The sequence below is a fragment of the Cebus imitator genome, unplaced genomic scaffold (genome assembly GCF_001604975.1).
Source record: "Cebus imitator isolate Cc_AM_T3 unplaced genomic scaffold, Cebus_imitator-1.0 Scaffold217, whole genome shotgun sequence".
In the NCBI taxonomy this organism is placed as follows: domain Eukaryota; kingdom Metazoa; phylum Chordata; class Mammalia; order Primates; family Cebidae; genus Cebus; species Cebus imitator.
The window spans coordinates 2,123,819-2,131,237 of record NW_016107532.1 but is presented as its reverse complement, the minus strand read 5'-3'; the positions used below and the strand labels follow the sequence as shown (position 1 = coordinate 2,131,237).

At 44.4% G+C, this 7,419-nt stretch overlaps 1 protein-coding gene across 5 annotated transcripts in view; it reads right to left on the bottom strand.

The window, feature by feature from the left end:
• The window catches only part of KANSL1 (KAT8 regulatory NSL complex subunit 1), a 215,256-nt gene extending 210,974 nt beyond the window's left edge, over window positions 1-4,282 (bottom strand). For 4 of the 5 annotated variants that reach the window (XM_017549282.2, XM_017549285.2, XM_037745984.1 and 1 more), the window contains exons 1-2: window positions 4,218-4,282; window positions 2,519-2,655 (exon numbers count right to left, since the gene is read on the bottom strand). The gene's annotated coding sequence lies outside the window, so the exon portion shown is untranslated. Of the gene's footprint in view, window positions 1-2,518; window positions 2,656-3,682; window positions 3,792-4,217 lie in introns of those variants that run through there. The other variant, XM_017549283.2, reaches the window with a different exon arrangement.
• Between the last annotated feature and the right edge of the window lie 3,137 nt (window positions 4,283-7,419).

Here is a 7,419-nt window from a genome sequence, read left to right as displayed (position 1 = left end):
TTCCATATCATATTAAATTACATTTTAATTCTCTCGTTTTGCTGGTCAAGAACAGTTTTTACTTGATTTCACCATAGTTTAGTCTAGAACACAAGGCACCCAGCAGCTCCTAAGAACTACCTGAGACAACTGATGATGGCTCCATGCTAAACACTGAAGACCCTGTATCTTTTTTCTCCTCCTCACCTTCATTTTGCTTTTTTCTCCAACTCACTCAGTTCTCCATCCTTTCCATACTCCTCTCCCATCTCACCATTCCTTAACCCCAACCCTGACAACTAGACTTAGCAACATCATTGACATTGCTTAGTCATGGCTAAAAATATTCCGGCTTTAAAAAGGTGCAGACCCCTAATACAGAGAAAAAGGGATAAATAATAATATCCATGAGAACTTCTAATTAAGATGAGTGCCTTAAATTGAGTAGTTTTGGTCTGGAGTTATTCTTCGTTGTTACTTCTGTTTCCTCTGATACTTTGGTTTGTGAAGAGTCAGTATGACACTATTTTCTATATACATGGAAACAAGCGCATACTCAGTCTAACATTTAAGCAATGCCTAACAGAACTACAGAGCTCATTCTACAGTAAGATAATTGGAAACAAAATATAAGAGCTATATAGAGTTAACATTTGGGCTCCAAAAGATGCACTTTAATTAACCTATCATTTCTTTTTACTTAAGTAGCTCCAATCTGAAACTACATCTCAGAAATGTTTTAAGAATATTCACCAATGAAAAACAGAATAAAGTACCCTCTCTCCACTTTTATTTTCCAGCCCACAAACTCAGTGCTATCCTCCCCACAAAAAGTACTTTTTTTTCTACCAGACGAACACTATAATTTTTAAGGTTTTTAAGTAATAAAAATAGGAAGAAAATATCACCAAAAAGATAATGGTTTACACTTAGATGTTTCCCAATAATCAAAGGATTGGTAAGGAACATAAAATTAAGGCAGCCACCTAACTACATTCTCAAGTAGTAACAGGTGGTAACTCACATAGTATGAAGCTGACCTTCTTTCTGTATTCCTGCCATGCCAGAGACCTCTAGTAGAACTTCTGAGGTTACTGTATTATAACCCAGGTTCAGAGAGATTTAGAGGTAAAACCTTTAACATTGGAAATACCTTAAAAAGCAGGGCTTTGTGAACCAAATACATTCATTAGGAAACTATAAAATGAAATCCAGTATATTGATCTCAATCCCCTTGCCTGCTTCCTAAAGAGGACAGAGTCCACCAGGTCCTGGTGCTAAACACTTGCTAAGTAGAAACACTCTTACACAGGTCCTCCAAATCTTAATGGGTTCAGGACTTCTGGTTGCATTTCCCATGCAACCCCTACAACTCCACAGGGAGAATGCTGGAAAAACTGTGTCACTTTGGCTTCCTGTATATTAATATAAGCACTCATTATCCAGCAACGGCAGCTGAAACATAAATGAAGATGAGAACTCAGTCTACATTACCTAAGATTTCCCACAAGTCCAGATATTTAGGTTACACAGACGACATTATTGTCTTATTTCTCTTCTGCATTAATCTAGAAGTCCACAGAGCAGATTAGCACACAACAATCTTAACGAAGCTAGTACCTAACTCTGAAGAAAGGCAAATCTGGTGGAGGGTTTCCAAGACTCCTCATCCTTCTCTATCCTTCCTCCCTCCCTACGTCTTTTTTGTTTGTTTTTATTTAATTTCATCTTTTAAATGTATTTTTACTCACAAGAAAATCAAAGAAGCCATCTACTTAAGTCTTAAGCTTTGCCCTTTGCTTGTCCTAATCGAGAGTTATTTGGCCATCTATGTATAAGAGATTAGAGGGGCCAAAAAGACTGGAGAACCACCACATCAATGGGAGCTTTTTCATTTAAAGGTCATCTGTCCACAATGTCCAAATGAGGTTTACCCTGTGAGATAAAACTTGGCGTAAGTGCTACCTGTTGAGAAAAAGTGTGAAATGTCACACAAAGGGCTAGGGTGCAGCAGGAGGACTCTGAAAGAGTCATACATGTAAACCAGCAGGTCTTAGAATGCTCTAATATACCACATGAAGTTTCAGAGTAAACAAATGGTTAATGACATAACTTTTGTAACACATGAATCAGCTACTGATTTGCAAGAGTGGGACACACCCTAGTACCTGTGACTCTAAAGTACCTGTTTGAAAAGTGTACCTAGATGTCTGAATTGCCAGCCCATCCTAAGATTAGAACAGAATTTTACAACTATGTAGGTTGCCATAATTTAAAGTTAAAAAGATCACTGCCTTTCGTTATAATGGAAGTTAATTTGAGAACGTCATTAAAATGTGCACACCAATAACCAAAGAACAGTGGCAATACAAAGAAAATCAAGAAATGACAATCAAGGTATAGCCAATCAATCCTGGGAAGCAAACACAAGAGGCAAGAGAAATGTCATGTAAAGGCGCTGAAGAACAGCAAATTCAAAAATTATATTCCCAATTCTGAATAAAATGAGGCTGGTAATGAAAAAAATAACACATCTTACCTTATGAGGCATCCAAATAGGATTCATAGTGTCAGGATATAGTTAAGACAACACTCAGAAATGAGCAAGAAGTCTTAGTAATTCCCTCAGTCACCAAGTATGAGCAGGTACGAAAATCTTTTGTTTTGAGAAGGTATCTGAAAGAGAGGACTTTCATTTAGACTAAAAAATAATCAAGAAAATGCAAATAGTTTAAGCTACCTGGGCAGGGATTTTGAAGTACTATTTGCCTTACCACACTAAAAAAGTATACAAAATACAGTCCCCTCTAGAAAAGGGCAAATGTGTGTGTCTCCATATATATGTGTAGAAACATACTTTACATAAAGAGAAATAAATATGTAACACATATTTTAGATAATGTAAAATCGCTTATCAAACAATTATCCCAAATCCCAGAGAGAATAAAGTAATTTCCCGGGGTACTTCATAAACACTATTGAAAGGTGATTTGCGAACTAACATTTAAAAAAATGCCTTGCAACATTTAATTGTATTTAGTAAACCAAAACCTCTCTGATCGTCCTGACTGTCCCAAGATTATGCCTAAGTTTCAGAGTCAATTCCACATGAAAAGTAAAAGCTATTCTTGACTGAAGTACTAGAAACAAATAATAAGACCCTTTTTCCCTAGAGGTCATTAAAAACAAAACCAACAACTTAATTTTGAGGGTGGGAGGAAGGTAAATTTGCCTGGAGGCAGGAGGATGGACTAAATGACCTCTGATAGGATCCCTGTTCAAGTCCTAGGCCTGAATACAATTCCAGCTTAACCAGTTACTACAGCTTCGCTTAAAATGGAGGCTTGCCCTCGTAGGGACAAAAATAACAGCACCCACTTCGTTAAAAATAAATGGCGAAAAGTACCCTTATTTAAAAATAAAAATAAAAAATAATTTAAAAAAAAAATAAACACCTCTGGAGTGGATGTGTTCTTGCTATGCGTTTGTCACTTCGGCTTCGAAGACTTGGCATCACTTTCCTTACCGCTCACCGGGTTTTAGGGGAGGAGGGGGGGAGGGGGCGGCAGTTTGACTCTTGACCCAAGTCTCAGCCGGGCTTCAGAGCCCCACCGGGGCCCCCACCTCCACAGCCGGCTGGAGCGGAGAGGCGAGAGCCCGAGATCGCACCTCCCCCCACGGCGGACCCCAGTCCCAAACCTACCTCTCACCTCCCCGCAGTGGGGCGCCTCCTTCTGCCCCATTCCCATTGTTAGGGAGGGGGGAGCGTGAGGTGGGCTCAGGGCAAGAGCGCCCGCGGCCGTTGCCCGGCTCGCTTCAGGAGGGGCGGCCCGCGGGATGCGCTTCCCTTCCTCTCAGCGTCGGTCCGTCCCACCTCGGCTCGGCCTGGTGCCCCTAGCTGTGCTCCGCGCCCGCGGCCGCGGCCCCGGCCCGCCCCCCGGTCAGCCAGGCCCCGGGCCACTCTGCCCGCAGCCCGCGGCCCAGGCCTACGAGTGGGCGCCGGGCGGGGGTCCCCGTGCCCCACACACGCGTCCCGGCTCCCCCAGCCCCGCCGCTTCCAGGGCCCTTGGCGGCGCCCGCTCCCCGGGCCCCTCGGCCCCTGGCCTCCCAGCCGGGCCGCTCCCTCGGACTCCCCGGGTCGGGGCCGACTCCTCTGCCTCACCATCACCCCTACCCACTCGTGCCCCCACACCCAGGGGCACCAGTGCCAACCGCAGCTCCCCCAGCCCCGGACCTACCTGCACGGCTCAACCAAGCCTAGAAGTGGGGGCGGGGAAATCTTCCGCCCTCCTCTGGCGCTCATTGGCCCTTCCAGGGCATATTGTGGGCGCCATTGGCTGAGGGTTAGTGTCCGTCAGAGCGATTGGGCGGGACAGAAGGGGGAGAGGGATGCTGGTGCCTTGGCGTCTCTGTCTCTGTGTATCTCGCTGTCTCTGTCTCTGCCTCGGCCCTTGGAAACGAGAGGCTTTTGGATGAGAAGACTGGAAGGGGGCCTGAGGTGGGAGGAACAGTTATCCCGGCAGAGCGTCACGCCAGTCGGCCACTCTGAACCTCCTACCTAAGTCCCCTTTAGGTCCTCTTCTCCATCACCCCCAACCCCTGCCCCTCACCCCTCTAGGTTCCTTCATCCAGGAAGCGACGTGATGAAAACTCCAGGCCGGAAGGCCATAGGGAGAGACGTTATATATGTATATAAAATATACACATATATATACTCGATATATAAACTCAACCAGTTATCAGTTCACTAGGGCCTGGAAAGGAAAGAGCACACATCTCACAGACAGGGAAGGACTTGAGATAGAGCTGGTAGGAGGAATCAAAAATCACTCTTAAGAGCTGGCAACAGTGGTTACCTCCTGGGAGGGGAACTGAGTGCCTGGGGAACCAGTGGAAGGAAAACTTAACATCTCGCGGCATATCCTTTGTATCCATTGATTTCTGTACCATTCATCAGGACTCCAATTTTTAAAAATTAATTGATTTAAATGTTAAAATAAGGTCGCAAAACCAGGGGACAGACGAGACAATTGGCCAGGAAAATTGGCGCGACCTTTAGATTTGGGGAGGAGCCTTAGTTTTTAATATGTTCAGTTCCAGGTAACAGGGTTTTGTAAAAGCCAGTGAAGGTGTCCCAGAGGCAACTGAAGTTATGGGACTTGAGAGAGGGTAGACAATCGGGACTAAAGAAGATGTAGAGTTCCCTGCCTAAAGATAGTGGTCTATGATCTGGACATGCTAAAGGATAAACTCCCAAAGAAGTGTAATAAGATACCCATAATAAAAGGCAGGAGGGCCGGGCGCGGTGGCTCAAGCCTGTAATCCCAGCACTTTGGGAGGCCAAGGCGGGTGGATCACGAGGTCAAGAGATCGAGACCATCCTGGTCAACACGGTGAAACCCCGTCTCTACTAAAAATACAAAAAATTAGCTGGGCATGGTGGCGCTTGCCTGTAATCCCAGCTACTCAGGAGGCTGAGGCAGGAGAATTGCCTGAACCCAGGAGGCGGAGGTTTCGGTGAGCTGAGATCGTGCCATTGCACTCCAGCCTGGGTAACAAGAGCGAAACTCCGTCCCAAAAAACAAACAAACAAAAAAAAAAAAAGGCAGGAGGATGAAAAAGAAGGTCAGTGAAGTAAGAGACAAAGAATATTGAAGAGTCATGAAAATTAAGAGAGGAAGGGTCTGTGGAAAATAGAATAATAAAACTATGAGAGAGGCCAGGCATGGTGGCTCACACCTGTAATCCCAACATTTTGGGAAGGCAAGGTGGGTAGATCACCTGAGGTCAGGATTTCGAGACCAGACTGGGCAACATGGTGAAACTCCATCTCTAATAAAAATGCAACAACAAAAAAATTATCCAGCATGGTGGCACGCTTCTGTAATCCCAGCTACTGGGAAGGCTGAGGTGGGAGAATTGCCTGAACCCGGGAGGCGGAGGCTGCAGTGAGCTCAGATTGCACCACTGCACTCCAGCCTGGTTAAGAGAGCAAGACCCAGTTTCAAAAAAGAAAAAAACAAAAACAAACAAACTATGAGAGCTTCACAGGTGTCTTACCTCTTTAGGCTCTGCTAACCATGTGACAATAAGAATGAAAGCCAAGAAAGGCCCAAAAATCAGGTTCCTTTTTCACCACACTGACGCTTTTGGCAGTCTGGTGACACATACAGACCCTTTCTTAGAGTATTTTTAGATATATAACAAACATACACAGAAATTCAAAGAAAACCAACTATACTAAAATACGATTTTCAAAATATTTTTAAAAGTGTAATATTTTTATTAATGTATTAAATAATCTAATAGCAGGCCTAATGACCACCATAATTTTGAGGTCACAAATGAGCATACATATTATTTTATGACGGCTGCAACAACTATGATGTACACCTGATCTTAGCCAATCGGCTGAGAAGTGATCAAACTGTAGTATATGAAAATATCTGTAATTTCTATTCATGACAATATCACAGGTACTGCTATTATTGCTATAGTTTGTTGTCTCCATTCATAAATGAAAGAAATACCAATTTCCTGTGAACTTTCACAAAAATAAAGGCAGATTATTTTTTCTATTCCAAGTTCATGTATTTCCTAGTCTGTGGACCACAGGTTAAGGAACCCTATCCTGGGCTGAAGCAGGAAGATGGCTTGAGCCTAGGAGTTCGAGGCTGTAGTGAGCTATGATTGCACTACTGCACTCCAGTGTGGGTGACAGAGGGAGACCTAAATAAACAACAAAAAAGTGGGGAAGGAAAGACAATTTTAAAAATTAAAGAAAAAAAGAAGAGAGAAAAAAGAACCCCTGCCCTGAAAAATCCTTCCCATTCTCCACACATGGGCTGTGACTCTGCGTTTCCCCTCATCCCTGTCCCTCTTCCCTTCACCAGGCTGCAAACACTCTGCTTCTCAATCCTGCCTACAGGTGTCTCACATCCCTGTGATACAAGAAGGCAGGGAATATGAGTGAGGGTTGGAAGGCAGATATGTACATCTTGTCTTCCTTCAAAGAAAAAAGGAGAAAGGGCCAGGCTCACACCTGTAATCCCACCACTTTGGGAGGCTGAAAGAGGTGGATCACTTGAGACCAGGAGTTAGAGACCAGCCTGGGCAACACAGCGAAACCCCATCTCTACAAAAAGTTTAAAAATTGCCAGATGCGGTGGCTCATGCCTGTAATCCCAGCACTTTGGGAGGCCAAGGCAGGTGGATCACCTGAGGTCAGGGGTTTGAGACTAGCCTGCCCAACATGGTGAAACCCCATCTCTACTGAAAATACAAAAATTAGCCAGGTGTGATGGTGGGCACCTATAATCCCAGCTACTTGGGAGGCTGAGGCATGAAAATCATTTGAGCCTGGGAGGTGGAGGTTGCAGTGAGTCAAGATTGCACCACTACCCTCCAGCATGGGTGATGGAGTGAGACTCTGTCTCAAAA